Below are 24,861 nucleotides of genomic sequence, written 5' to 3'. Positions count from 1 at the left end.
TTAAAATCCATCAAAGCAGCTCTGCTTCCTACTCTGCTACTATGAATAGTTATTGGCCCACAACACATGAACAAGTCTAACTGTATGACTGACTTAAATAACATAATGAAATAAAGACATTCAGTAATCATTGGGTCTTTTGGAAGTAAATTGTACTGTGGCTCCATTTAACTCCATTCAATTTATTTACATGATAATCTAATAACCTGCCTCCCAACAGGATGTGAATCCTGAAATTTGCTTTTCCTTTTCTCTGCTACTAAATCACTTTGAATTGGGAGTAAAAAATGCTGTTGATCTTATCTCCACCTGAAGACCTTATTAAGGAAGCCTGTTTGGATTAATCTATGGAACACTGTGATGACTTCTATCACATTTCCTGTTTTTACCCCACTTCTGTTGGTTCCCTTGCCATTATTCCTCAAATGATTTATGAGACAAGGCATTTCCCTCAGTTTTTTGGCCTCTTAACTCACACCAAAGTAACAAGATCAGCTTTTTGCCCGTCAGTGGGTGAGAGATGTATGGAAGTTTACCCCAACTTTAGGGGAGAGCCAGTAATTTTGCCATGATTTTGTTTGTTAGCAAATGCCTATGTCATTTCAAATGATAAATGTATTTGTGTATAGGAAAATTTCTGTTTGGTATATTTAACATCCATTAAGATTATGAAATAGAAAAATTTACATACTTATGGGATCCATAATTGGAATTGAATCACTGAAGTCTCTTAATATGTATATGTTCAAAAGAAGCAGTCTGTTGATTGTTTATTTGTGGTATCACAAAAGTAATCCATTTTTTCATTCATTAAGCAAATTTTTATTAATAATGATATTGGTCTGGGAACTTGATAAAGTGGATAGACAGCCAGCATTAAATCCAGGAAAACTTGAGTTCAAATCCTGTTTCTGATATCTAATAATAAAAACTAGCATTCATATGAAGCTTTAAGGTTTGCATATTTTACATGATCCTTACAATAACTCTGAGAGACAAATGCTATTATTATTCTTACCTCCACAGGAGAAAACTAAGAGAGGTTAAATGAATTGCCTAAGAACGAAGGTTCCTAGTCAAACATTCCAGGTGCTCATCCTGCCAGTATATTCCTAGGGAACTCCCAACTTCAGAGAACTTTAGTCATATTTCTAAGCTTGTAATTTGCAAAGAAGTTGTGGATCCAGGTTCTATTCCTATCTTTGAGTTAGGTGAAACAACAACTAAAAACAAACCAAAAAAAAAAAAAAAAAAAAAAAAGAAAAGAAAAGAAAAGAAAAGAAAACTGATCCTCATCTCAAGGAGCATACATAATATTAAAGGAAGAACACATTTACAGAAAAGTAGCTATAAATTATATGAAACCTCAATTCAAATTAATGTGATCACAGAAGGGTAAGGCTCTTTAATGCTATCAATCATTTGACCAACACAGCAAACTATTAAGACGTTGTCTTGTAAAAACATATTGCTGTGCAGAAAATCCCTTAATTAAGTTGAAAAAAATCAGAGGATTTTTAATTTTTGGGTAAATGGAGGACAATGCCACTAAGGAAACATATTTCAATCAGTTGAAAAGATTTTCACTGAGGAAATTAAGTCACACATCTTAGACTGTATAAAAACAGTATTAAGTTTCCCAGTTAGTCTGACCCAGCTTGATCTCTTTAGTTATAGAAGATCTTCAACCATCAAGTCCTAAGGAGCAATCTCTTGGGGGAACGAGAAAATTTTTGTCTCCCTCTATCACTTTTTCTGTCTCTTTGTCTTTATCTCTGTATCTCTATCTCTGTGTTTCCCTCTGACTGTTATCACTGTCTGTATATATCTCTCTGACTCTGTCTCTGTCTCTCTCTGTCTCTCTACCCCACCTCTTTTTCACTCCTTTCTTTCTTGCTATGTCTGCACTTTTGTCTCTTTAATTCTCTTTCTCTCTCTCTTCTCTCCCTTTTTTTATCTGCTAATAGACTGTTAAATATCATATTATTAGAGAAACTAGGGAATTTCAGGTACAGAGTCAAGATAGTGCAGGGCAAGGAACAAGAAGTTTTTTTCAATTTTCCTCCTTTAAACAACTTTAAATAATACCTCAAAGTAAATTTTGAAACCTAGGTGCCAACAAAAGGTTGAGGGTGACATATTTTTCCAGCTCAACTTAGGAGGTCAAGAGGAGAGGGATGGGGGACTGGAGAGGAACTGGTCCAGAGCTCATGTGGCAGCAAAATTAATTGTGGGACTTAGTGACAGCAACAACAGCAGGTGATGCATCAGGAACTGTAAAGTCAGATATAGTAATAGAATCTGACAGCCAATAAAAAAGAGATTACATGGTACTTTGATGGTAGCATTAGACAAAGAACAAATACTGTTTGGAAACTAGAATGTCTTTACTAATTCCAGGTCACTGTACCAGGGTGGAGAGGCAAGATTGCAGTTACAAAGGATCAGTATTTCTTTCAGTCCCAAGAGACATGGTACTCTGAACAACAGTATAACTTCTGGTTGTAAGGAATGAGGGAACCTTCCTGTATGGACCAGAGTACAGACCAAGAAAGCAATAACCATACATCTTGCTGGATCATATTACCTTGGAACCAATGAAAAATTTACAGACCCCTGAGTGCTGGCTCTGAAAGTAGCAGTGAGAGAAAAGCTAAAGCTTTAGACACTTCTCCCCAATCTCTAAATCCCTACCCTAAAACAGATCCCAACTTTCCAACTTTAAGATAAAGACCAAAGTCAAGAAACAGATTAGAAAAATGAGCAAAAAAAATGCAACCATTAAAAAGTACTATGGTGACAAAGAAGACCAAGACAAACTCAGAAGAAAACTACAAAATGAGATAGAGATGGGATGCAATATATATATACTTTTAGTTACATGAAATTAAATTTTTCTGCACAAACAAAGCACACCCAAGGTTAGCAGGAAAGCAGGAATTTTATAGAATGTTTCCTCAATAAAAGCCTCATTTATCAGATTTATAGGGAACAAAATCAAATTTATATGAATACAGAATATTCCCTAATTAATAAACGGTAAAAGAGCATAAAACAGGCAATTTTCAGAAGAAGAAATATAATGATATAGGGGGAAATACCATAAATCAACACTGATTAGAGAAATAAAAATTAAAATAACTCTAAAGTACCATTCATACCAATCCTATAGGCTAATAAGACAGCAAAGGAAAATCACAAAAGCTATAAAGGACATGGAAAAATAAGGACATTAATATGCTGTTAATAGAGTAGTGATCTAGTCCAGCCATTCTGGAAAACAATTTGGAACTACTTTCAAAGACCTCTACTCTTTGAATCAGCAATACCACAATTAGGTCTATATCCCAAAGATCAAAAAAGCAAAAAGAATGCAGATATGTAAAATATTTAGAGCAGCTCTTATTTTGGTGGCAAAAAAAAAAAAAATTAAAAGAATACCCCCAAATTGGGCAATGACTGAAAAAGTTGTAGTATATAATTTTGATGGGATTGAGGTTCAAGAAATGATGAGTAGGATGATTTCAGAAAATAAAAATCCTGTAAAGACATATAAATTGATTCAAAGTGAGCATAATTAAGAAAATATTATAAACAGAAGCAATACTATAATAATAATTGACTGTGAAAGTCAGTTATTCTGAACAATGCAATAATCCAAGTCAATTCAGAATTCATTGTGAAAACTACTCTCCATCTTCAAGGAAAGAACTGATGAGCTTTGAAGGCAAACTGAATTATAATTCTTCATTTTTGTTGTTGACAGTGGTGTTTGTAATAGGGCTAACATGGACCTGTGTTTTGCATTTTTTCACATTTTAATTGGCAACGTATTGCTTTTTTCTCAATAAATCAGGAAGGTACTGCATGGAAGACTAATTTCAGAAAGTTTAGGGAAATGAGAAAGACCCTGCAACAACAGAACATGTGGGATCGAGCTGTTTGCAGTACTGTACAGTATAATATTTGGGTGAATTCTTTCTGGCCACTTGGGATAATTTCAATCATTCTTAAATTATCTCTCCTCAATCTGTTTTTCATGTCAGTAGTTTTTCTGAAATGGTGTTTCATATTTTTTCTGTTGTTTTTTTTTAATTTGTTTTTTGGTTTGTTTGTTTGTTTCTTGGTGTTTCACAAAATCATTATTTTACATACATACAATTCTGATTTTTAAATAATAATTTTTTTGCAGGTTTTTGTTTTTTTCCCAGTTGGCCAATTCTGCTTTTTAAGCATTTATTTTGGGGATAGAGCCAAGATGGAAAAGAGGACACATGTTTCTTTCTAACCTTCTCCTACAACCCTCAAACTAATTAGCAAATTCAGCCTCTGAATTAGTTTTGGACTGGCAGAATCCATAAATATTGGGAGTGCAACAAATTATCAGCAGAAGATTATTCAAAAATTGACAGAAAAGACCTTTTTCAATTGGGAACAGAGTGAGGCAGGCCAAGAACAAACAGGGTGAGCACAGACACCAAGTGCAGCACAGAGTACCGGGTAGTGGGAGTCCCGCAAGGCAGAGAATCTATAGGGAGGAATTTACAGCAGTGTTGACTACTCTGCCCTGGCTGAAAGCCAGTAGATCAGCATAGAAGTCATAAAATATCCAACACAAGCACAAAAGGTAAATAGTGAACCCCAAAACACCAGAATCTCATGGGATCTGGCCACACCCACCCAGCACCAGGACTGAGTCAGCACAGGCACAATGCAGCTGCTGCTTGTACAGAAAGTCATGGCTTGTAGAGGAAGCTGGTTAAAACTTCCCCTGGCCTAAAAGTAGACCTTAATCATTTTTTTTTTTAATGAGTAAAATAGCAAAGACAACTCTGACCATAGATAGATTTTATAGTGAAAGAGAACAGATTTCAAGCCCTGAGGAGACTAAAAGCAGATGGTCTCCAGATGAAGCTCCAAAAGGTGATATAAACTGGTTGCCATCATACAAAACTCTCCTAGAAGAAATTAAAAGGATCTTAAAGGAGAGCTAGAAGAAAAATGGAGAAAGGAAATGAAAACTTGCAAGAGGGTATGGAAAAAGCATATAACTCATTAAAAGATGGATTTGATAAAATGGAAAAAGAAAACAACTTCCAGAAAAACAGAATTTGTGAAATGAAAAAAAAAATCCACAAAACAAAACAACTTATTTAAAAATTCAATTGGAAAAATACAAAAAGAAGTTTAAAAAAAGTAAATGAATAAAATAATTCACAACAATTCAAAACTGAACAAATGGAAATGAATGACTCAATTAGACAACAAGAATCAGTCAAGCAAAACCAAAAAAAGAAAAAAAATAGGGAAAAAAGTAAAATACCTAATTGGGAAAACAAATTACCTGAAAATAGATCTAGAAGAGACAATCTAAAGATTATTGGACTCTCTGAAAACCATGATGAAAAAAAGAGCCTAGACACTATTTTTCAGGAAGTCATCAAAGAGAACTGCTTAAATGTCATAGAATCAGAAGGTAAAATAACCATTGAAAGAATTCACCAAATACTTCTTGAAAGAGACTTCAAAATTAAACTCTAAGGAATATGATGGCTAAATTTCAGACCAAAGACCAAGTTAAAAATATCACAAGCCCCCAGAAAGAAAGAATTCAGATACCTAGAAGCTACAATAAGAATTACCCAGGACTTAGCCGCCTCCACTTTAAAGGATCAAAGGGCCAGGAATCTCATATTACAAAAGGTGAAGGAACTTGGAATGCAGTTAAGAATGAATTACCATGCTAAACTGAGCATTTTCTTTCAGGTAAGAAGATGGACATTCAATGACACAGGTGAATTCCATTTATTTCTGATGAAAAGGCCAGAGCTAAACAAACAAAAAAAAAAAAAAAAAAAAAAAAAAAAACTATTGAATTGATTAATAAAACTAAGAGTTGGTTCTATGAAAAAACCAACAAAATAGACAAACCCTTAGTAAATCTGATTAAAAAAGGAAAGAGGAAAATCAAATTGTTAGTCTTAAAAATGAAATGCAGAAAGGCAGAAATAGTACATGCATTTTTTCAGAATACGATGCAATAAAAAGTACATTAAATAAAAGGTCAGGGGAAAATAGATCAAAAAGAAATTGGAAACTAAATAATCTCATCCAAAAGAATAAATAGGTGAAACATCAAATTATAGACACAATCAATAATTTCATCCAAGAAAATGACAATAATGAGAAAACATATCAAAAATTTGTGGGATACAGCCAAAATGGTAATAAGAGGAAATTTTATATCTCTAGATGCTTACTTGCATAAAATAGAGAAAAAGAAGATCAATGAATTGGGTTGACAACTAAAAAAGCTAGGAAAAAAAAACAAATTAAAATCCCCCAATCAAATGCCAAATTTGAAATTCTAAAAATAAAAGGCGAGATTAATAAAATTGAAAGTCAAAAAAAAAAAAATTGACCTCCAAATACAGAACTCAAGAGAAGCATAAAAAGATAAAATGAAAAGAACTCTTGAGAACTGTATTTCTATTTTGAGTATACATATAGAGTGCATGTATAATCTGATTTTATTGTTATAAAAAAGAAAGTAGAGGTGTGAAAGGGATTGTACTAGAAAAAAGGGGAAAGTGGAGATAAAATGATGGAAATTACGTCTCAGGAAGAGGCAAAGAAAACCTATTATAATTGAAGGAAAGAAAGCAGAGTGATGAAAACTGTGAATCTTATTCTTATCACATTTGGCTCAAAGAAAGAATATTAGACATATTTGGTTTCACCAAGAAACTTCTCTAACCTTATAGAAAAGTGGGAGTGGAAAAAGGAAAAGTGAAGGGGGAGTCTAAATAAAAGGGAAAACAGAAATAGTAGGGAAAATATATAAGAAAGGGGGAGGACTGCTTCAGACAAGTAGTGCTCATAAATAAAATACTAGGGAGGAGATAAAGTGGAAAGGGAAAGAGAAAAGTATAATTTAGGGTAAATAAGATGGCAGGAAATGTAGAAGTAATAGTTTTAACCATAAACATGAATGGAGTGAACTCTCCCATAAACCGTAAGCAAATAGCAGACTGGATTAAAAGTCAGAATCCTATGATACATTATTTTCAAGAAACACATTTAAAGCAAAATGATACATACAGAGTTAAGATAAAAGGCTGGAGCAGACTCTATTATGCTTCAGGCGAAGGGAAAAAAAAATGAGCTCAGATCAAGCAAAAGCTAAAATTGATCCAATTAAAAGAGAGAAGGAAGGAAACTATATCTTGCTAAAAGGTACCATAGATAATGAAGCAATATCAATATTAAACATATATGCACCAAGTAGTATAGCATCTAAATCCTTAAAGGAGAAGTTAAGAGAGTTGCAAGAAGAAATAGGCAGCAAAAACTATAATAGTGGGAAATTTCAACCTTGCTCTCTCAGAATTAGATAAATCAAACCACAAAATAAATAAGAAAGAAGTTAAATAAGTAAATAGAATACTAGAAAAGTTATATATGATAGATCTTTGGAGAAAATTGAATGGAGACAGAAAGGAGCACACGTTCTTCTTAACAGTTCATAGACCCTATGCAAAATCTGACAATATATTAGGACATAAAGACCTCAAAATCAAATGCAGAAAGGCAGAAATGGTACATGCATTTTTTCAGAATACGATGCAATAAAAAGTACATTAAATAAAAGGTCAGGGGAAAATAGATCAAAAAGAAATTGGAAACTAAATAATCTCATCCAAAAGAATAAATAGGTGAAACATCAAATTATAGACACAATCAATAATTTCATCCAAGAAAATGACAATAATGAGAAAACATATCAAAAATTTGTGGGATACAGCCAAAATGGTAATAAGAGGAAATTTTATATCTCTAGATGCTTACTTGCATAAAATAGAGAAAAAGAAGATCAATGAATTGGGTTAACAACTAAAAAAGCTAGGAAAAAAAAAACAAATTAAAATCCCCCAATCAAATGCCAAATTTGAAATTCTAAAAATAAAAGGCGAGATTAATAAAATTGAAAGTCAAAAAAAAAAAAAAACTATTGAATTAATAAGTAAAACTAAGAGTTGGTTTTATGAAAAAAAACAACAAAATAAATAAGCCTTTAGTTAACTTGATAGAAAAAGGAACAAGGAAATTAGAGCAATAATTAGAAGCTACTTTGCCCAACTTTATGAAAATAAATTTCATAATCTAAGCAAAATGAAGGATTACCTACAAAAATATAGATCGCCTAGATTAACAGAAGAGGAATTAAATTACTTAAATTGTTCCATTTTAGAAAAAATAAAAATAAAAAAAAAAAACAAGCTATTAACCAACTCCCTAAGAAAAAATCCCCAGGACCAGATGAATTTACATGTGAATTCTACCAAACATTTAAAGCACAATTAACTCTAATGCTATATAAACTATTTGAAAAAATAGGGAATGAAAAACTCCTACCGAATTCCTTTTATGACACAGACATGGTACTGATACCTACAACAGGTAAGTTGAAAACAGAGAAAGAAAATTATAGACCAATCTCCCTAATGAATATTGATACAAAAATCTTAAGTAAAATGTTAGCAAAAAGATTACAGAAAATCATCCCCAGGATCACTCTTTGCAAATGATATAATGGTATATACTTAGACAACCCTAGAGAATCAACTAAAAAAAAACTATTAGAAATAATCCACAATTTTAGCAAAGTTGCAGGATACAAAAGAAATCCACATAAATCATCAGCATTTTTATACATCACTAACAAAAATCAACAACAAGAAATATAAAGAGAAATTCATTTAAAATAACTGTCAATAGTATAAAATATTTGGGACTCTATCTGTCAAGGGAAAATCAGGAAGTATATGAGTAAAACTAGAAAACACTTTCCACATGAATAAAGTCAGATCTAAACAATTGAAAAAATACCAAGTGCTCTTGGATAGGTCAAGCGACTATAATAAAGATGACAATACTACCTAAATTAATCTATTTATTTAGTGCTATACCAATCAGATTCCCAAGAAACTATTTTACTGACCTAGAAGTAATAACAACAAAATTCATCTGGAAGAACAAAATGTCAAGAATTTCAAGGGAATTCATGGAAAAAAAAAAAAAAAGCAAATGAAGGTGGCCTAGCTGTACTAGATCTAAAACTATATTATGGAGCAGCAATCATCAAAACCACTTAGAACTGGCTAAGAAATAGAAAAGTTGATGAATGGAATAGATTAGATTCACAGAACAAAACAGTCAATGGTTATAGCAATGTAGTGTTTGACAAATCCAAAGACCCCAGCTTTTGGGATAAGAATTCACTATTTGACCAAAACTACTGGGAAAATTAGAAACCACTATGGCAGAAACTAGGCATTGACCCAAACCTAACACCATATGCCAAACTAAAGTATAAATGGGTTCATGATCTAGACATAAAGCATGGTAGTATAAATAAATTCAAAGAACATAGGGTAGTTTACTTCTCAGATCTGTGGAGGAGGAAAGAATTTGTGACCAAAGAAGAACTAGAGATCATTATTGATCACAAAATAGATAATTTTGATTATATTAAGTTAAAACATTTTGTACAAACAAAACCAATGCAGATAAGATTAGAAGGGAAGCAACAAACTGGGAAAACATTTTTATATTCAAAGGTTCTGATAAAGGCATCATTTAGAAAATATATAAAAAATTGACTCAACTTTATGAGACTCTAAGCCTTTCTCCAGTTAATAAATGATCAAAGGATATGAACAGACAATTTTCAGATGAAGAAATTGAAACTATTTGTAATCATATGAAAAAATGCTCCAAATCACTATTGATCAGAGAAATGCAAATTAAGACAACTCTGAGATACCACTACACATCTCTCAGATTGGCTAAGACAACAGGAAAAAAAAATAATGACATATGTTGGAGGGGATGGGGGAAAACTGGGACACTGATATATTGTTGGTAGAACTGTGAACAAATACATTCTGAAGAGAAATTTGGAACTATATTCAAAAGTTATCAAATTTTGAATACCCTTTGACCAAGCATGTTGACTTATACACAAAGAGATCTTAAAGGAGGGAAAGGACATATGTGCAAAATTTTTGTGGCAGCCCTTTTTGTAGTGTCAAGAAACTGGAAACTAAATGGATGCCCCTATATTGGAGAATGGTTGAGTAAATTATGGTATATGAATGTTATGGAATATTATTGTTTTTAAGAAACAACCAACAGGATGATTTCAGATAGGCCTGGAGAGACTTATGTGAACTGATGTTAAGTGAAATGAGCAGAACCTGGAGATCATCATCCATGGCAATAACAAGACTTTATGATGATCAATTCTGATTGTGGCTGTCTTCAACAATTAGATGATTCCAACCAGTTCCAATTGTTTAGTGATGTAGAGAGCCATCCACACCCAAAGAAAGGATTGTGGAGCTGAGTGTGGACCACAACATAGCATTCTCACTCTTTCCATTGCTGTTTGCTTTCTTTTTGTTTGCTTTCCCAATTTTTTTTTTCCTTCTTGATCTGATTTTTCTTGTGCAACAAGATAACTGTATAAATATTTATACATATATTGGATTTAACATATATTTCAACATATTTAACCTTTATTGGACTACCTGCCATCTAGGGAAGGGAATGGGGGGAAGGAAGGGATAATTTGAAACAGAAGGCTTTGCAAGGGTCAAAATTCAAAAATTACCCATGCATATGTTTTGTAAATAAAAAAGCTTTATTTTTTTCTCTGAGGGGATGGGGTTATTTGACTTAGCTAGGGTCACACAGTAGAAGTGTTAACTGTCTGAGAGAAGATTTGAACTCAGTTCCTCCTGACTTCAGGGCTGGTGCTCTATGCATTGTGTCATCTAGCTGCCCCAATAAAAACCTTTAATTTCTTTTTAAATATTTATATTATGCAGTGAATTTTTTGCCTCTTTTTCCACTTAGTTAATTTAATTTTTAAATTGTTATATTCTTCAATATCTTTTGTGCTTTTTAAAAATCAAACTGTTCATTCTTCTTTTATAATTTTCTCATTTCTTTTCCAGATATTTCCTCAACCTCTCATCTCTTTTTTTTTTTTAAACTCTTCCAGGAATTCTTATTGGATTTGTATCCAATGCCCTGGGTTTCATTTTTTTTCTCTTTGGTACTTTATTCATAGTTATTTTGGCATCGTAGTCTTCTGAATCTGTCTTGCTCTTCACTGTGAAAATAGTAGATTTTTTTTTAATGCTTGACTCTTTTTTTGTTGTTGTTGTTTGCTTTTTCTTCCAACCCATTTCTTGACTTTTAGTGACCACATGACTTCCAGGCAAACTGTCAATGCTTTTTTAGATACTTTTATTTTGGTGAGGTATAGTTGATTTATCAGCTGATAAATTATACTTAGAACCCATGGGTCCATTTGTATTTCTTCTGAAATGGTTTGTTTTGGCATAAACATGTGTATATGTGTGTGTGTGTGTACGTGTGTGTGTATATACATGTGTATATGTGTTTGTGTGTGTGTATGCCAGACATCATGGTGCTAAGCACTGGGGATAAAAAGAAAAACAAAAACAGATTCTTCCTTCATGTAAATTGCTTACATTCTATTTGGGAAAATAATATGTGAATTAATAGACATCTACAGAATACACAGGGATAAGATGAAGAGTAGCTTTAGAGGAAAAGACTCTAGAAATTGTAAAGATTAAAAAAATATCCTATAAAAGGTATTATTTGAGCTGAGTTTTGAAGGAATGGAGGATTCTAGAGGAGGAAGTAAGAAGACAGTGTAAAGACATGGTAATGAAATATTATGTTTAAGGACCAACAATCATGACTTAATCATAGAGTATAGAGAGGGAAGTAAAGCATTAGAACAAAGGAAAGGAAAATGGGGCCAGGGTGTAAAGAATTTTAAAATGCCAAATGAAAGATGAAATTTGGTTAGAGGAAGGAAGGGAGGGAGGGAGGAAAGAAAGGAAGGGAGGGAGGAAAGAAGGAAGGGAGGGAGGAAGATAGGGAAGGATGAAGGAAAGAAGGAAGGGAGGAAGATAGGGAGGGAGGAAAGAAAGGAGGGAGGGAGGAAGGAAAGAAAGAAGGTAAGAAGATAGGGAGGGAAGAAGGGACGGAAGGAGGAAGAGAGGGAGGAAGGGAAGGAAGAATGGAAGAAGGGAGGGAGAAAGGGAGGAAGGGAGGGAGGAAGGGAATGTTCTGTTGTTGTTGTTGTTTTTTTTTTTTTCATTTGTTTGCTTTTGAGACTGTATCTCTCTCTCTTAGCCAGATTAGAAATTTGATAGCCCTGACAGCAGATCTCAGAATCTTGAAGTTGTTCCATTTACGACTAGTAGGGTCATTTTGTCCCTTCCTGGGAAGTCTGATCTTTTCATTCTTCTATCACTTTATTCTACTTCTTCAGGAACTTGCCATTTTGGTGCCCAATTTAGCATGAATGCTCTTTCAGTAGTTTAGAACTCCCAACTTCAAATTATCCACCAGCTTCATCCTTTTCCAGTCGCAGAGAGGAATGGGCCTGTCACTATGACTGACTAAGTATATTTCTTTATAGTAAAGTAAATCACATAATGTGGTATATTCATATGGAATACTTTGGCCTTGGTGCCCCCAGCACTCACACCTCTTCTTCCATGCACCCAGCCACTAGCAACTTTGTTACAATCCTGCCTGGACCTTAACTTTTATGACTTCACTTCTGTCCCATTTACCTATTATACTTCCCCCCATCCTATCATCAATGTGATCCCATATAAGACAGAGCACAAACCCTGCAGATATCAAACATAGAATGACAAGTAGGAAGATGGATTTGGACCACAGGGCTTCTGACGTACCATTTAACTCCCAGATTCTCTGTGATTCTCTGTGTGTTGTGAACATGAAAAGCAGCAAGAGTCTTCTATGACTTTGGAGTTCAGAGTTTCATGTGGTAGCAGACTTTGGCTTCCAGGCGCTGAAAATAGAAAATACAATTAATAATAAAAATGGTGTTACCCACCTGTTACTTTTTCCATCCTTTCATGAAAGTAACAAGAAAGAAACTGGAAAAAAAAAAAAAGATACATGCTTAATGAGTTCTGATTCATGCTGGGTTATCTTGATCAGGTACTTTTCAGATTCAAAACCCTCCAAGCCATTCCACTTCATAAATCACATAAAAGTCAGGATTTATTCTCCCAGATTGCCAAAAATCATATCTGATCACAGCTACTTCTCATGAAGTACTTTGTTATTTTGGCTAAATATTGTGAATCTTCTTCTCCCATTAGCCCACTGTAAGATCTGTGACTTAACAATTTGGGGTAAACAAAATGCCTTTTGATTTACAGAAGCAGCTGTGAAAATTTTTTATTGAAATACCAGCATCCAGTGAAAATTTTCGCTATTATCAGTAATTATTGTCAGCAGTGAGAAAGATATCCTGAGCTGCCATTCATCCCAGAACTTTAAGAGAGAAAAGGAGGAAGCACGCAAATGTGCAGAGAATTGGATTAAGCATATGAATTGACCTTGAAAAAAAGGCATGGAGAAACAGGGCAAGAATCAAGCAATATTAAATGGAAACACAGCAGGTGAGATCATAATTACCTGGAAACAGGCTGCATTCTAAAACATTTTTATATACACATATGCAGATTTTTATTTCTCTTATGTTAAAAAGATGTTGAAATCGAAGACATCTTCCATTTAGGTAAACAGAGTGGAGTTAGAATGGATCTTGAATATTTACCTTAGGGTAATATGCAATACCCCAGGCTGTTCCTGAATCTCAATTTATATGTCTCTGGGGGAAACCAGAAGTAGTGTTTTATTGAAAATATTTCTAGGTAAAAACTTAATCTACCCTAAATAGGACTTAACTTTTAATTCTTCCCATCCAAATAAATTTTCTTCTTAATGTCTTCTTATACTTCCAATCATCAAAGGTCAAACTACCCCTTTCCATCATCTCCCACTCAAAACTAATCAGTTTCTATTTCTGATTTGTTTGCCTTCTTCCTCTTCATTCATTCTTATGGTATCAATCTAGTTCAAGCCTTCATTAACTGTTTTGTTCATGTGATTCAGATTCAAATCATAGTCTCCCTTAATATTATCTGTCTTTTGAATTTTTATTCTCTTTATGCTGTCACTTCTTGAGCTCATTTTGATTTTTTTTTTTACTTAGGATATGACAATTCCTTAAAATGAATTTCCACTCCCATAAAGCCAGTTGTGATACATGAATTTTTCTCTTCCATATCTTTGTCATGTGAACATTCAAACAAGACTGGGAAAAAATGTTCATTTTTGTCCTGCTTCCCTCCCAAGTTTCTTTAAAAAAAAATCATGCTATCAAACAGTCTAGCAGGATTGTTCTATAAAAAGTTAAAATCTTATCTGTATAGGTTACCATTTACCAATACATCTTGCAAAACCTCCATGTCCTAGTAGACAATCTTCATGAGCTGCTCTGGACAAAAGCAAACCAAAAATAAAAATCCATCTATAGTCAAACTGGTGATGAGAGTCTCTGAACGTGGCTAGATTGATCCTCTTACAATAGACATCCAATTTGTGACTTGGTCTGTACTCTGTATAGGGAATACTTTCATTCTCCTAGAGTAGACATTAATAGTCAATCCAATCCCAGGTTGAGAAATGATAATAAAACTTTAATAGTGGTTTTATATCACTTCCATTCTGTACCTCCCCCCACCAAACAAAAACAGAGGTAGCTATATAGATCTCTGCATAGATCTCTGGACTTGTTATCAGGATGACCTGAGTTTAAATTCATCCTCAGACATTTACAAGTTTTGTGACCCTGGACCAGTGACTTAACCCTGAGCTTCAATTTTCCTATCTATAAAATGAAAATAAACATAGTCATAAGGATCAATTAAGATAACCTATAACAAGTGCTTTATTAATTTTAAAGAAATACATAAATGCTAGCTGTTCTGAGTGGGGAATAAGAAATATAATGACAGAAAATCTGATTTGAAATTTGGTCTCCTTAATCTTAGTAAAATACATGCAAAGGGTCAGTTTTGATATTTGGCTCTCTACTTTCAGTCTCATTCTTCTCTCCCCAGGTGTTAAAATAACAAAAAGCTGATGAAGTTTATATTCATACATTAGTTTTAATAAATCTTGACCCTATATTCAAAAATTAGGAAACCAGACCTTACTCTATTAAATTCCCTCTTCCCATCTGATCATCCTTCTTCTGCCATAGTGTTTCTTCAGTTCCATTCTTTTCCAGTGACTGGGCTTGGTTTACTAAGATTGCATTGTGTCAGTCTCCAGAGATCTCTTTCCCTTCACCTGTAGTTCTAGATATGAAAACTCAGGCTAAGGAGTAGTATGTTTTTCCTTCTCTTTTTCCTTATAAGCTTCAGACTCAAACTTCTTCTTCACAAGACTGGTACTGGAGAAGAAAACCTGAAGGTGTCTTCATTTTTACTCATCTTGGCTCCTAGAGTTAGTATCATCTTCTTACTCTGGGCATCCAAGTTGTCTCTTCTCTCAGTCTTCAATCAATCATTTCATTCAAAAACTTTTTGTTTAAAAAAAAGGAGAAAGGACCCCATATGTACAAATATGTTTGTAGCAGGTTTTTTTGTTGTGGCAAAAAACTGAAAGTGAGAGGATACCCATCAGTTGAGGAATAGCTGAATAAGTTTTGATGTATGGCGGTAATGGAATATTATTGTTCTATAAGAAACAATGGACAGACTGATTTCAAAAAAAGCCTGGAAAGATCTCTGTAAACTGATGCTGAGTAAAATGAACAGCACCAGGAGAACATTATACATAGTTAACAAGAAGATATAACTGTGATGGACTTGGCTCTTCTCAACAACATGGTGATTCAAGGCAATTCTAATAGACATGGGATAGAAAATACCAATCATGTCTGAGGAAAGAATTATAGAGACTGAACTTGGATCAAAGCATAGTATTTTTATCTTTTTGTTTATTTGCTTGTTTATTTTCTTTCTTGTGTTTTTTTTCCCTTTTGGTCTGATTTCTCTTGCATAGCAAGACAAATATGGAATTATGTCTAAAAAGGATAGTACATATTTAACATATAACAGATTGCTTGCTGTCTTGGGAAGAGGGGAAGTTTAAGGAGAGAGAAAGAACAATTTGGAAGACAAAGTTTTATAAAAATGAATAGTGAAAACTATCTTTACATGTATTTAGAAAAATAAAATAGCTATTGATAAATAAAATAAAATATCTGTTCAAAAAACAAACAAAAATCTTTTTAGTAAGCTTCTACTATGTTCCAGGGACTGTAACTAGTGAGGAAGATATATAGATTAAAATTAAGACAATTCCTTCTTGCAGACTTGCTTGGAGTTGCTAGTGAAGATAATAGAGAAATAAAATTCAATCAAAAGGGGGAGAGAATAAAAAGGCCCCTAACAATTCAACACCAACATTGCTTAATGAATACAAGCTACCAGACATGGTACAATGGAAAGAGTATTGAGCTTGGAATCATAGAACATAAATTCAAATCCTGGCTTGGCATGACCTTGGCCAAAATTGAACCTCACTGAGCTCTAGTTTCCTCATATGTACAATGAGGGGGATCTAAAACCATCCCTTCTAGATCTGTGGTCTCAGAGCAACATAAGAACTAGAAGATAGAATTTCTGAACCATTATAATTGAGCTTTGAACTATTATGAAAATAAATAGTACTTTTGATTCAACAAGAAGAGAGCCAAGGTTGTCCAATTTCTTAAGAATGGAAAGAGAAGAAAGTTTGCAGACTATCTTATTTGGAAAACATGAAATGCCCTGAAGGATACATGCTGGATAACCTATTTGCTAAGGTTATAGTAGAATGGATTTATACAGTTGGGTAGAGGGATTGGACAAGTAAACCTCTAATCTTCTTTCCAACTCTGAGATTCTATCAGCTGTGACTGATTTCATGGGTGAATATCCCTACACACAGAAAATGATTGATTTGGTTGCCCCATGTCCCTGGGGAGCTTCCTGTTATCCCTAAATAATATAGTGGCTGGCTTTACTTAGTAATAATAGACAAGACCTGAACAAAAATCAGAAGCACAAAGAGTAACTTACAGTTTTCCTAGTGTTGTCACAGAATATTAGAACTGTAAGAAGACTTAACAGAGCTCATCTTATCCAACTCCTTCAGTCATATCGTAACAATGATGGCTTGACAATGTTCACTTACTGGAGTCATCAAGGTCAGTTTCCAGGAAAATTTAATTAAAAAAAATTTTTTTAACATTAAAATTGACTTTGACCAGTCACACTAATATTTCAGCTCCTGCCAATCACTTTAATTGGATGATGGCCTAACCTTGTTTGGAACAGATTTCAAAATTCTATCTTCATCATATTTTTTAGATTACTTATTATAACAAAAATGTAAATTAGAAAAATTAGGAAAGGGAGCTGAAGGGATATAGTGGCATGTGTCACACATATATTATCTCCTGCATAAAGACATGACAAAAAGTATTGTATTTAAAACGGTTTCGAAAAATTCCATACAAAACTTGACAGGTCCCTAAATATCAGCATTTCTTAATTCTACTTTAAGAATATCATCAATTCTGATCTTTTCTTCTCCCTGACCACATCTACTTGAAAGGGACTTCCTTAATTTCTTTTTTATCACAATGAATTTCTTTAATTTTGACTTAATGATTTGTCACTACAGTGAAGTGAACGGTGATCTGGTCTGTAAGAGTAATACCTAAGTTAAAATCCCACTTCTGGCAATTCTGGTCCAGTGAAGCTAGTCAGGTCAGGAAGATCATAGAATTTGGGGAATAATAGGTGAAGAAAAAGAAGACAAAAGAGAGAAACCATAGCAACCACAAGAGGAAGAGAAGGATAAAGAGGAAGAGGAGGAAAAAGAAACAAAACATCAAATTATATGAAACAATGGTTACTAATATGACAATCATTTTTAAATTAGGTTTGGTATAAAGTCAATCAACAACCATTTATTATGTATTAACTGGGTGTTTTATGTATTGCTAACTGAGGTTTGAAAAAAAGACTAAAACACAGTCCTTGACCACAAGAAATTCACCTTCTAATGCAGTAAAACCATTGAAGAGTTTATTAAAAGATGAGGGGAAGCAGGGCTTAGTGGACAGGGTACTAGTCTTGGAGGCACAAAAACCAAGGTCCAAACAATGGCAAATCCTTTCTGGCTGTATGATCTTGGACAAGTTAGCTAATCTTAAAGGCAGCTAGTTTGAAAAGAGCAAAGAGTATAGAATGAGAGAACCTGGATTCATATCCCAAAGCCCATAACTTGTATATCTTTGGTCAAATAGTTTCTTTTCAAGATCTCAGTTTCTTCATCTGTAAAAAGAGGAAGTTAAACTTTCAGCTATAAATCTGTTCTGCTATTATCCTACTATGTATAAAATATAATGCTTTTGTAAGCTTGAATGCATATACACACATTTTTAAAAAGAGAAGATACATGTAAAGCACTTGAAAAACTTTGAATGGAATAAATATTAGCTATTGATATTATTAGTTATCAAATAAAAGTGAATTCATTGCAATCTGAATTCAGCAGTCTAAAACCAAAGGGGAGACCAAATTAAAGTTTATTTCTTCTCTTTGTTCATAGGTATAAAGATGAGAATTGATATCCCCCTTCCAAAAGAAAAAAAAAGTATCCTTTATGTAACTTTACTAATTTTATCTGTAATGTGTAACAAATCTTGCCTTTTTTTCTGGTTACATCAATATCCTCTTAAGAAAAAAAGAATTCTCGTCCTCCTTGAAAGTTTATTTAGTTATCTCATCCTCTCTTCCTCTTCTCTGAGGAGATTCTCTGCAAGCAGTGATATTAAAGGAATGAGCTCAGGAAATGAGCTTCAAAGTCTCAAACTTTTCCACCATCATCAGCATCAGTCCTCCCTCCTTTCTTTGAGAACCACGGGAACTTATTCCAGCCAAATCCATCTAGAATTATAAAGACCAATATGTCAGAGTGAATCAGTGATTAGCTTGTTTGATTGCTCATTCCCCTCCCCCTTTGGCTATTAATAAATTGGGACATGAAAATATTATTTTTTTAAAGCTTGAAGCAAGCTGCATTCTCCTAGAGACAATTCTTTCTGGTTTTCCAGGGTTTCAGTGTTTTGCAGGTTCCAAATAAATTGCACAGCTTTGTGCAGTATTCTTCTTGCATACAGCTGTTGAGAAATTACATACCAAATGGGTATTACTTAGCATTCTGGTGGCCACTGACTATCGGTGAGGAATAGAGGAAACATATTAAATGAATCACCTTCTTGTAGAAGATGTCTATTTCTTTAACATATATTTATTTACCAAGGCTCTGTTATTTTATGAAATATTGCTTGGACTGTGAATAATCATTTATCAGATCAGCTTTCTACTGATTTTACCTTTCAGTGAACTGGAAGTTCATTCCTTTTCGCAAATTTATTCGTCTTGTCAGGGACATTCATTTTAAAGAAATAAGGAAGAGAGAGATGTCGCTGTTTCTAAAGATTTCATTTTAGTACACAGAAAATTAGTTCACTCTGAGGTCTCCTTCTCTTTAGGGTATTTGTTGAAATTGGCCCTCTTGTTTTATTCCAGTCTACAATGCCAGATCCCTAACTTCAATGACACTTAGACCCTTGGAGAGTTTTCTGAGGCAAGATCGGTTGGTGATCCATCTGGTGGTGATGTGCAGAGCTGAGATGAGGCATTTGTCTTCCCAAGGCAAAGTTTGAAAATTGCACCCATTCCCTCAATCCTGCAATTTCAAATGTTCCCTTTTTGCATTACTGTTCACTGGAGGCTGTGAGCCTTCATTGTGACATATGTGACTTCACTAATCACAAAATAAATGCCAGAGAGAGGAATTTTCTGGCATTGAAAATAAGTGGATTTCTTTATTTACTGAGGACCTATTTGTTAAGTCATTAAGTTATTGAGAGGCAATTAGTGTGATGGATAAAATACTTAGCTTGTAATCAAGAAGACCTGAATTCAAATCTGACCCCATATATATGTGTTTGGGCAAATCAGTTAACTTCTGTCTGCCTTAGTTTCCTTCTCAATAAATTGGGAATATCATATCATCTATATCCCCAGGATGCTGTGAGAATCAGATTGAAATAATATTTGGGATGCTCTTAGAATAGTGTCTGACACATAATTCTGGTTATTATTATTAATTAAATGCCTATTCTATTGGATGCTTTGGTTGGTGATAAGGCTACAAAGACAAGGGTCCCTGCCTACTATATATATATATGTTCCAAAAGGATCTGACATGTATGTATGTGTGTGTATATATATACACACAGACACACACACACAAATAAATACAAATATATGTACCAAGTTAATAAACAATAATCCTTGTGAGGTGATTAACTATGATAGGGAGGGATAGTTCTTCTCAGGAATTCAGTGATCCAAGGCAAGCCCAATAAACTTTGAATGGGAAACACTATCCACATTCAGAAAAAGACCTACAGCAACTGAATGTGTTTAACCTTTTGTTCCCCTCTTTCTCTTTCTCATGGTTTTTCCTGTCTGTTTAGATTTTTCTCTCCTAACATGATTCATATGGAAATAAGAAAAATGAATATACATGTATAATCTAAAATTTTTAATTAAAAAAATAATAAACTAATCTTGAATGAGATCCAGAAGTATAAATTGAAAGTGAGGGAAGAAAGATAGACCTCATATAGGAGATGGTACTTGAATAATAATTGTTTCTCCCCCCCAAAAAAAAGATTTCCTCTAGATCCTCTCCTCCCATTCTCCAATTAAGTCTTTAGCCCCAAACTCCAACCTTTTTTTTTTTTTCTTGCTAAGGCAATTGGGGTTAAGTGACTTGCCCAGGGTCACACAGCTAGGAAATATTAAGTGTCTGAGGCTAGATTTGAACTCAGGTCCTCCTGACTTCAGGGCTGGTGCTCCATCTATTGTGCCACCTAGCTGCCCCCACTCCTCCCTTTTTTATAGAGCATCTTATCCAGGTCTCTACCTTGAAGAAGAACCAGAGTCTGCTCGTCCTGTCATTTTTTAACACAATTAACAGATGAACTGGAAATGTGTATGTGTAGCCATTAATATGTTCCAATGGATACATTCCTTCTGATGTCTGTTTAGCCATCTTTCAAGCCTATCTGCTCTTTTCACAATAATATCATAACTCACATTGTTCAGTGTTTAATGGGAATTTTTTTGTTTTTGTTTTAATTTTTAATATTATAATAGCAATGAGAACCAGCTAGGAACCTGGGTTAAAATAATTCATCTTGGAGTCAGGGATGTCTGTCAAAACCTTTATGATCTGGGAAAGAGTAGATCAATGAGTTTAAGAGTAAGAGATAAGTCTAGAGAATGAAATTCAGATCAAACTAGTATTCAGAAGAAATGTGCTTCACTTTGACTCACTTATACATTAGAAAGCATTGACTATGCCCGACGTTGGAATAAACCACTATCTATCATAATTATGGGTGATATCTCCTCCAAGGTCTTTTTATCTGATTGATCCACTTCTCTTTTAAACGTCCCCATTTCCCCATTGAAATAAGTCATCACTGACTCTTGTTCTCCCTTCTTCTACCCCATATCTAATTGTTTCCAAGTCTTTCTATCCTATCTCCACATTTCTTATATTAATTTTCTTCTAGGTAGTCATATAGGTTATTTCAGTTTCAAATCACCTCTCTCCCGGTCTACTGCAAAAATTTCTTAATTAGTCTCCCAGTCTCAGTCTGCTTCCCTTACCATCCTCAGCAATCTATTCTCCAAACAACTACCAGAATTATATTCCAAAAGCACAGATCTGACAATAACATTTTCCTACTCAAAAGACAAACAAACAAACAAACAAAAAACCTCCAATGGCTCCTTGTTAACACTGGGTTAAAAGACTCTCTTCATTAGCCTTCACGAGCCTTCACAACCTATCTCCCACCTACCTTCTAAGTCCAATTATGTATTGCTGTGCTTCACACACTATTTAGGATTGCTTTTTTTTGTAGTCCTTTACATGTCATTCTATATCCTATCACTGGAGCTTGCAGATTTTTCCTTCATTCCAGGAACAGCACTCCTCCTCACCTCAAACTTCAGGATACCTAGTTTTCTTTCAAAGCTCTGCTCACGTGCTACCCCTTACATGAATCCCTTGTTATCTTGAATATATATGTACACACCACATATATCACGATATATAGATATGCATATAAATACATGGGCAAACATTTATGTGATAGATATACATAATACATTTATTTATTATTATATGTGTGTTGTATATGGATGTGTGTATATATATATGCATATATATATATGTATACATATACATATTTTTATCTGTGTGTATTCATGGGTGTATATGTATATATATGTATTGTGTGTATCTCCATATACATGTGCATAAATTTGTTCAATATTATCCATTTTTTTTAGCTCAAATTGGATTTTCTTGGCATAGATACTGGAGTTGTTTGACATTTCTGTCTCTAAATCATTTTACAGATGAGGAAACTCTGGCAAAAAGGATTAAATGACTTTTCCAGAGTCACACAGCTAGCTAGTGTGTGTTAGTTTGAATTCAGATCTTCCTTATTCCAGGCTCAGCACTCTACCTAGCTGCCCTTTTATGCATGAATATATTAAGTATATAAGGGCATTATATATTGTATGAAATGTTATATAATTATATTTATATTTTGCAATTCATTGTATTATATATCATTGTGTTATATTACAATAACTACAAAAATATATACATTTTGTATTCATATATACATGCAAATATACATATGTATATATTACTATGTGTATACACTTATGTGTGTGTGAGTGTGTATATATATATATATATATTATGGGTATAATACATATGTGCATATCCACATGTTCATTATATAATGTATAATATCACATTATTTTATAATTATATATTAATATACAGATATAGAAATATGCATTAGCATGGGTAGAAAGACACATGTATGTGGAGATACATATTATATACATATGGGTATATATCCATATGTATTTGTATATGCATTTTATATTTAGGTATTTAGATATTTTTATATATCCCCATGTATATGTACATGTACAAGATAGGAAGGGACTAATAAAGGAGTTAGAATATGAGCACAGCTTTGAAAGAAACCAGGACTGCTAAAAGTTTGCTATTTAGGAAGGAGAGCATTTCTCAAAAAAGCATTATAAAACCATCTAAGTCAGTCAATGAGCACTTATTTAGTGCATACTATTTGCTAATAGATATCTTGTATATATTTCTCTCTTCCTATAGAATGTGAGCTCCCATGATGCAGGCACATTTTTTAAAACCTTTATAACTCTGGTACATTACACACTAGTAGCAGAGGACTCTTCAAAAAGGCTTTTTGATGGATCAATTACTCTGTGATCAAAATTTCCATCATTAGTAGCTCTCTTGAGTTACTGAATTCAAGGATGTTATTATTATTATTTAAACTGAAAAAGAATAACAAAGGGAGTTATAATTGACAATTGGGCATTTCTGTTCAATTTAGTCATTTCTTAGCAAGGAGAAGGTAGCTGAAAAAATAAAACACATGAGTTTAAATGGAGAGGAATAGATCCAAAAAAGTATGGATTTGGAGACTTCAGAGTAGAACATTTCAGAGACCCATGGGGCATGAAGTTGCAAGTGTTCCTTGGTTTGGAGAGTGAAAGTGCCAAAAATCTAATTCACCTTTAATTCAAAAAGCATTTGAGGGTGTTAAGAAAGGACATTCAATGGAGAATAATAACTATCACTTATATAGCTCCTTAAGGTTTGAAAAGTAGTTTATATAGCTTTCTCACTTTATCATCACAGAAATCCTCTAGAGATAGATGCTATAGTTATTACTATATCCATTTTAGAGATGAAGAAATTAACACTTAGTGAGGTGAAATAACTTTCCCAGAGACAGAAAAATTAATGTCAGGGTCAAAATTTAAACCTGGACTTCAAACCCAGTGCTTTTTTCTTCTATTGCCTTACCTCTGTAAGTAATCTGTACAGTAAGGTAATAATAAAGGAGTTAGAATATGAGCACAGCTTTGAAAGAAACCAAGACTGCTAAAAGTTTGCTATTTAGGAAGGAGAGCATTTGTACCTTCTGTACAGATACAAATAGGTGCAAAAATACACACACACATAACGTACACATATATGTATATATTTATATTTATGTTTCTATATGTATATTTGCATATTAATCCATATATGTATATACATATTAGTGTGTGTATACATGTATATGTGGATAGAAAATAGATGGTAGAGAGATAGATATAGATTGGTAAGTAGATGGTGAGTGGATGAATGGATAGATAAATGATAGGTGGATAGAGAGATGAAAATTATTTAAATAGATGATAAATGGACAAATAGAGACAGACAGACAGATAGTCAGGATCTGCATTTAGAGTCTTTATCTGGATGTGGATAGTATTTTGTTGCTAGAAAAGTTGTCATGCATAGTTTATGCATGATAGTTTCTATCACACCATGATGCTGATATTATATATGTTTTCTTCATTCTGTTTATTTCATGTAGCACCAGTTTGCACTCTCTTCTGTTAGTTATCTCCCTCTTACTTTTCTGTCAGTTAAGATGGATTTCAATAATCAACTGCTCATGTATATTATTCTCTTTGAGCCAACACTGATGAGAATAAGATTCAGTGATGTACATCACCCACCTTCCCATCTTTCCTTCAACTGCAACAGGTCTTCTGTATGTAAACAATTTACCCCCTTCTATCTCTCCCTTCCTTCAGCCTCTCGTGTATTCCTCTTTCCCACTCCTTAATTCTTTTTCTGCCACTTTCTCAAATTCAC

This window comes from Antechinus flavipes, chromosome 4, assembly GCF_016432865.1.
Source record: "Antechinus flavipes isolate AdamAnt ecotype Samford, QLD, Australia chromosome 4, AdamAnt_v2, whole genome shotgun sequence".
NCBI lineage: Eukaryota > Metazoa > Chordata > Mammalia > Dasyuromorphia > Dasyuridae > Antechinus > Antechinus flavipes.
This window is presented reverse-complemented; position numbering follows the sequence as displayed.